Below are 6,415 nucleotides of genomic sequence, written 5' to 3'. Positions count from 1 at the left end.
ATTATATAAATAAATTTGAATGTAAGTCTGTATGTCTGTGTGTTTGTCTATCTATCTGTGCAACCCTGAATTTTCACCCTCTTAACTCAAATCTGGATTTTGTAAAAATCACTCTAGTAAGTGAAATTATCATTAAGGAGTGAATTCATCCTTAACAAGAAGTGAAATCATTCTTAGCAAGAAGTAAATTTATTCTTAACAAGAGATAAATTTATGCGTAAAAAGAAATGAAATTGTCCTTGACAAGAAAAGAAGTCATTCCCATCCTTAACAAGAATTCATCCTTTTAATAAAATGTGAATTTAACCTCAACAAGAAGTTAATCCTCCTTAATAAGAAATAAATTTATGCGTAACAAAAAATTATTTTATCTTTAACAAAGAAATAAATTTATCCTTAACAAGAAATTAATTCATTCTTAACCAGAAACGAAATTGTTATTATAATTATTTTGAAACATTTATCACCTCTCTTTCAGTCAGCTTTTTAATGAATTATTTCCATATAATTTGTAATTAAAATAGACATGCAACCCTCAATTTTCACCTTCCTACCACTAATCCATATTTAATCATATTTTGTTCTAAAAATATTTGCAGATTGAATACAAATATGGTATTTATTAAATTCTGAATTTATTTAATCTTTTTGCTCAAGAATGACACTGCTGTACGAGCCAACAAAAGGTCTTTTTTTATAAACTTTTTCAAGATTTCTAAATCATTATCAGTCTAGATATTAAAAAAAATTACACTAAAATATTTGGAGAGCATCATAATAGATTGGAATATTCAATAATTTAACCTCACGTAAAAAATTTTGAAACAAAATTGACACACTGGGTGTCGTTTATGGACGACACTCTTACACACAGGTCGTCAAGCTTGTTGTAGTTAATCTTGGTTATGAGAGTTTCAATATGATTATAAATGATATTAGACAAACATTATTGTTATATAGATAAATCGATTTGTAAGACTTTTTACGACCTTGGACAACCTTGTATTTGTCACGTAGATTTTGATTAAAAAAATATTTTTGCAATTTTCAAAATTTTGTAAAAAACTTATATTTATCACATAATTTTGTAAAAATGTATTTTTCATGTTACGCTTTCCATTTAGTTACTAATTTGAGAAAAAAATAACAAAAGTAAAAATATATGTTTGATATTTTAAAAATTATTCAGGAGCTTTTGCCTGGACTTTTATATTTTTAATACTTTTATTTTTTAATTGTTTTTTTAAGTAAATTTTGAACTTCTCTATAAGCTCAAAAAAATCTTAATACAAATTCAATAAAAAAACATCCAAAATATGACGATAATTCATCAGTTATATTCAAATAATTAGATAATTAAAGAGACTGTTACAAAATGTGGATTTGTGATAAGAGGGTAAAAATTGAGGGTTGCATGTTTATTATCTTCCCTTAGGGTAAGTTTTAGTAATCGTCCAAAAATCGAAAATGAGAATTTCTACATTTTTTCACGTTTCAGAGGTTTCTGAACATTTTGGCATACCTTAGAAAAAATGGATGTGTGTATGTGTGAATATAATTTTTCGTCGTCGATTTTGGGAGTACTGCTCAACCGATTTCAATGATTCAAAAAACTTTCGATTCCTTTTTTGGCAAAAATAGTCGTACATTACCATGTATACTACATTATATATTAAAATAAACAAATATAATGATTGTTTTATAAAATTGTTTTAAAAATAACTTTTTCTGTACTTTGAGTATAACATACATCAGTCACCATACTAAAATTTCTTTACAATTATTATACGTGACAAAATTCATTTCAGACTTTGACACAAAACAATTTACAGTCTAACTGTAAATTCTATACAGTCATACGTGTATAATTTATTTAAAATTTTAATGTCCACATATTTTTGCGTACTCAGTTTGCAAAATTAAAGTACTATATACTATATATGTTTTACGATTGTAAAGAAAAATGTCTAAAGTTTTATGATTATAGATTTTGCTACATTCTTTTAAAATTGGTGAAGATTATATTTTTGTAAGGTTGTCTAATATTTTTTCAGGGTAATTTATTATCTTGTAGATGTAGATGGCCATTGCCAAAATTTATGATAAAAATGCTGTGCAAAAATTCAACCTACTTTTTTGCATCTTTGAAATTAGCTTTCCTTATAAGTATTAAATTTAAGCCATTGATTGATATTGGATTTTTTTAGTAATATTTTTAAGTAAAAATGCTAGTTGCATTATTTTGTGTTAGATCATTTTTTATTTATCAGATGTTTTTATAAAAAAAATACCAATAAATTTATTTCCTATACGAGATAACTGAAACAATACAATACTAAACTTAATTCTTAAATAATGACTGATTAACATAATTTTGCTATTATGTGGGTTTTGATAAGAAACGTTCGTGAAAACAAAGTTGTACTGGTCAAAAAGATAAAGAGCAGTTTTATCTGCTTTTTTGTGGAAACTCTACATTCATTGTGTGACGTTAAAGTTTATCGATAAATAAAAAACAATATTATGATTCATTAGAGGCAATGAAATATGTAAAACTGTCTGATTGTTCATCAAAATCCAATTGTAATTAATTTTTGCAGGAATGAACAAGGGTACAACGATTTACAGTAGATTTTGGACTTTTAGATATTAAAACAATTTCTTTTATTTAATTTTATATATATTTCACCAGCTACAAAGGAACTTAAAAAAAATTTAATTGGAGATTCTTGAAGAGTACTGGAGTTAGCAAAGATAATCTAGAAATGCTAATCGAGTCAATAATATATAATAAGGATATTTATTGAAACATTAACAAAAATAACGATTTTTCACAAATTGGACCATAACCATAGGTCAACATTCTTCGACAATGACTTGAAAAATCTTATCGACAACGTGATTCTTACGTGATTCCAATGTGATATTGTCGTCACAATTGCATAAAAAATTGATAAATTGTAAAAATCCAATTCGGGATCGATTTAGTCTTTCAAACACCATAACTTAGTCTTTTTTTTCAACAAAATTTGTGTGCAAAACTTTATCAGATACAAGAGAAAACGTTGGTTCTACTTGTGAGTAATTATAAACGTAGAATAAAAACTGACTGGTTTTTTGCAAAGATCGGCAGGATGGTTTTTTCCTAGTCACATGTTTGATAGTTTTTTTTCTGCATTTTTATGGAAGCTAAACATGGCAATAGTATTAATGATCTGAAGCTTAAATCATTAATTATATTGCTAGGTTTAGCTTCCTTAAAAATGCAAAAAAAAAATTAGAATTTAGATAAAATTTTCAACTGTTTATTTCTAAAATTTTGCTTTTATTAAAAACTAATCAATATGTTTTAAAATTGCTTTATTTTAAATATACTTAGAATATATGTAATAATAATAATTATATTCCAAAATTTAATGAATTATAAAAATTAAACCTCTTTTCGTAATAAGATATTATATTCTAAATGAACATCTCGAAATATTAGAGGCCTACGAAAAGAAGTTTAATTTTAGAAATTCATTAAAGTTTGGAGTATAAATATTACAATTATATATATTATAAGTCTATTGGAAATATAACAATTTTAAATCGTATTTATTAGTTTTTAGTAAAATCAAAAATTGTAGGAATAAACAGTTAAAAATTTTATCTAAATTCTCAAAAAAATATATTTTTAGAGATTGAATGGATTATTTGAAGAAGATTTGTAAGTACGCATCTTGCCTTAAAGTAAAATGCCATCTAATTTATTTTATTAAGTAAAATTCTAAATAAATTCTTAATACCTTCATTATTTTTAAATATTATATCTTCCCGAAATAGGTTTTTTTAATGTAATACTTTTACAAAATATTAAAATACGACATTTTTGCAAAAATATATTTTTATACATTAATGTATAATTTAAGTGCCTAATATACACTTTCACTGCAACTAATTATAGACTTATAGATTTTCAAAATTTTAATTGTTTATATTAATTATTATATGAATGATAAATAAAAACTATTACATATTTAGCAAATATATTAAGTGAAAAAAATTTGTATTTATACATGAAATTTTTTGAAAAATTTGTGATAAACTTTGCGTTAATTTATAACACTTCCAATTTGACAAAGACTAAACAAATCATTTTCAAATGCGTATATAAAAACCTAATCATATTACGTGATCAATGATAAATAAATTAATACCATCATATTAAAAGTCATTATTGCAATAATACCGTACAATAAAAAAATTATATAAATTATTAACTTGGGTTGACGATCGAATGCTAAAATTATGTTGGGAATTATTCAAATTTTCCACAATTTAATTTGGTATGATTAAATTTGATATATTTTATCCATTTATAATGGAAATATCACAAACCAATATATATATTCATGTCATTTTATCAAAATTTATTGCTTCGAAAATTTATGGCTCTAATATGGTGATAGATTTATGAATATATCTTCATATAATGACATAATAAAATCTTTTAAATTTTTTAACTTCCCGTAGGGCAAGTTATAGTAATCGCAAAAAAATCGAAAATGAAAATTTTTGCATTTCTCGACGTTTCAAAGGTTTCTGAATATTTTGGCATACCTTAGAAAAAATGGATGTATGTGTGTGTGTGTGTGTGTGTGTGTGCGTGTGTGTATGTATGTGCGGATACAAATTTTCGTCGACGATTTCGGGAACACCGATCAACCGATTTGAATAATTCAAAAAACATTCGATTCGTATTGATAAGGAGACGTGCTGATTAGTTTTTGGCGAAGTCAGGTCCAGCCGTTCCGAAGATACGGGGCAAAAAGTGCCGAAAACGGTAACTCAGTTTTTAAGAGAACGGAGCGTCCGATTTTAATAGTTCAAAAAACATTTTACTTGTATTAACAAGGTGAAGAACCGATCAAATTTTCATAAAGGCAGGTCTAGCGGTTTCGGAGATCTAATGAAAAAAGTAAAAAAAAATGCCATTTGGCGGTCAAAAATGATCATTAGACATATGCACATCAAATTATCAGATATTTTATAGAGATTTTAACAATAAGTATAATTTTGGTTTACATTCCTACGGGTTCCGTACCAATGTTTACGCGTTAGACGTCGACGCGGCGCTTACGCGGTTTGATATTTCGTCTTTATGCAGTTAAAGCAGTACGATTGCTTTGAAAAAAAGTTTAGATCTTTTAAAATATGTCAAAATAAAGAAAACATTTTTTTTTTCAAAAAAAAAAAAAAATTAAAAAAAAAATTTAAAAAAATATTTTTTTTTCAAAAAAAAGTAATTTTTTGTCTAATTGTTTGTCAAAAATCTTATTTTGTCGAAGTAATTTTTTTTCAAAAATGTTAATCGTTTTTAAAAAAATAATAATTTTTGGTACGGGAAGTTCCAGCAATTTGCCTTAAGGCGCGATGCCTTAATTGCCTTAAGACAGAATTCCACTTACAGCTAGTTTCATAATTTTATCGTGTACTTAATTGACATATATTAAATTTTTGAATTGGCAAACTTTTACTACAAATTTATTATTAATATGGGACATAATAAAATCTTTTGCATTTTTTTATAATTTTATCTTGTACTTAATTTTGACGTATATTAAATTTTTGAATTGGCAAACTTTTACTGCAAATTTATTATTAATATTTAATAAATCTACCCTTAAGTAACTTGAGCATGTAAAAGTATTTTAGATTTTTTTAAAATATTTTTTTATATTCGAACTATTAAATAAATAATATTTATGTATGTAATTCTAGACTGAATAATTATTCCCATAATTTTGGCTTAAGCCAAGATTTCTAAAATTTTAGTATGAAGTAGGTATCTAGTTTTATAAGTAAGATGATATTTTATATCCATTACTATTCTATTATTTCTCCGATGATAAATTAGCATTGAATGTGTTAATAATTATTTAAATCAATGATCTTATAAATTATGCCATCGATATTCCTTTCCTAGGTCAGTTGTGTAATATAAATGGAATTTACATTATTAATATGGAATATCTAGAATTGTGCATGTGCGACCACTCCTTTTAATAATATGGTACAAATTATATGAATAGACTGGGAAATGGTATTAAAAGTCATTTATTATTTAATATAGAATAAATATTTAATTATTTAAAATTAAAAACTGTTAGTGAAATAGTATAACCTACGCCAGCCAACCTATTAAATTCATTAGTCAGTTATAATATTAGAAATATATAATTTGTTACTAATAAAAATTCTGTTTTTATGTTATGTACTCCTAGGTATGCTATTAAAAAAAAAATTGTCTTAGTAATTAAAAATAATTTAAATAAATTCATTTTGACTATTTTCAGGATCTAAAATAAAATTAGAAATTTTAATGCTTAAAATAAAATAAAAATGAAAAATTTTATCAAAAAAGTTAAACTCA

This window comes from Ctenocephalides felis, unplaced genomic scaffold, assembly GCF_003426905.1.
Source record: "Ctenocephalides felis isolate EL2017-DRISC unplaced genomic scaffold, ASM342690v1 CF-g0.4_SCAFFOLD_03572, whole genome shotgun sequence".
NCBI classification, from domain to species: domain Eukaryota; kingdom Metazoa; phylum Arthropoda; class Insecta; order Siphonaptera; family Pulicidae; genus Ctenocephalides; species Ctenocephalides felis.
The sequence above is the reverse complement of the archived record's forward strand: the minus strand, read 5'-3'. Positions refer to the sequence as shown.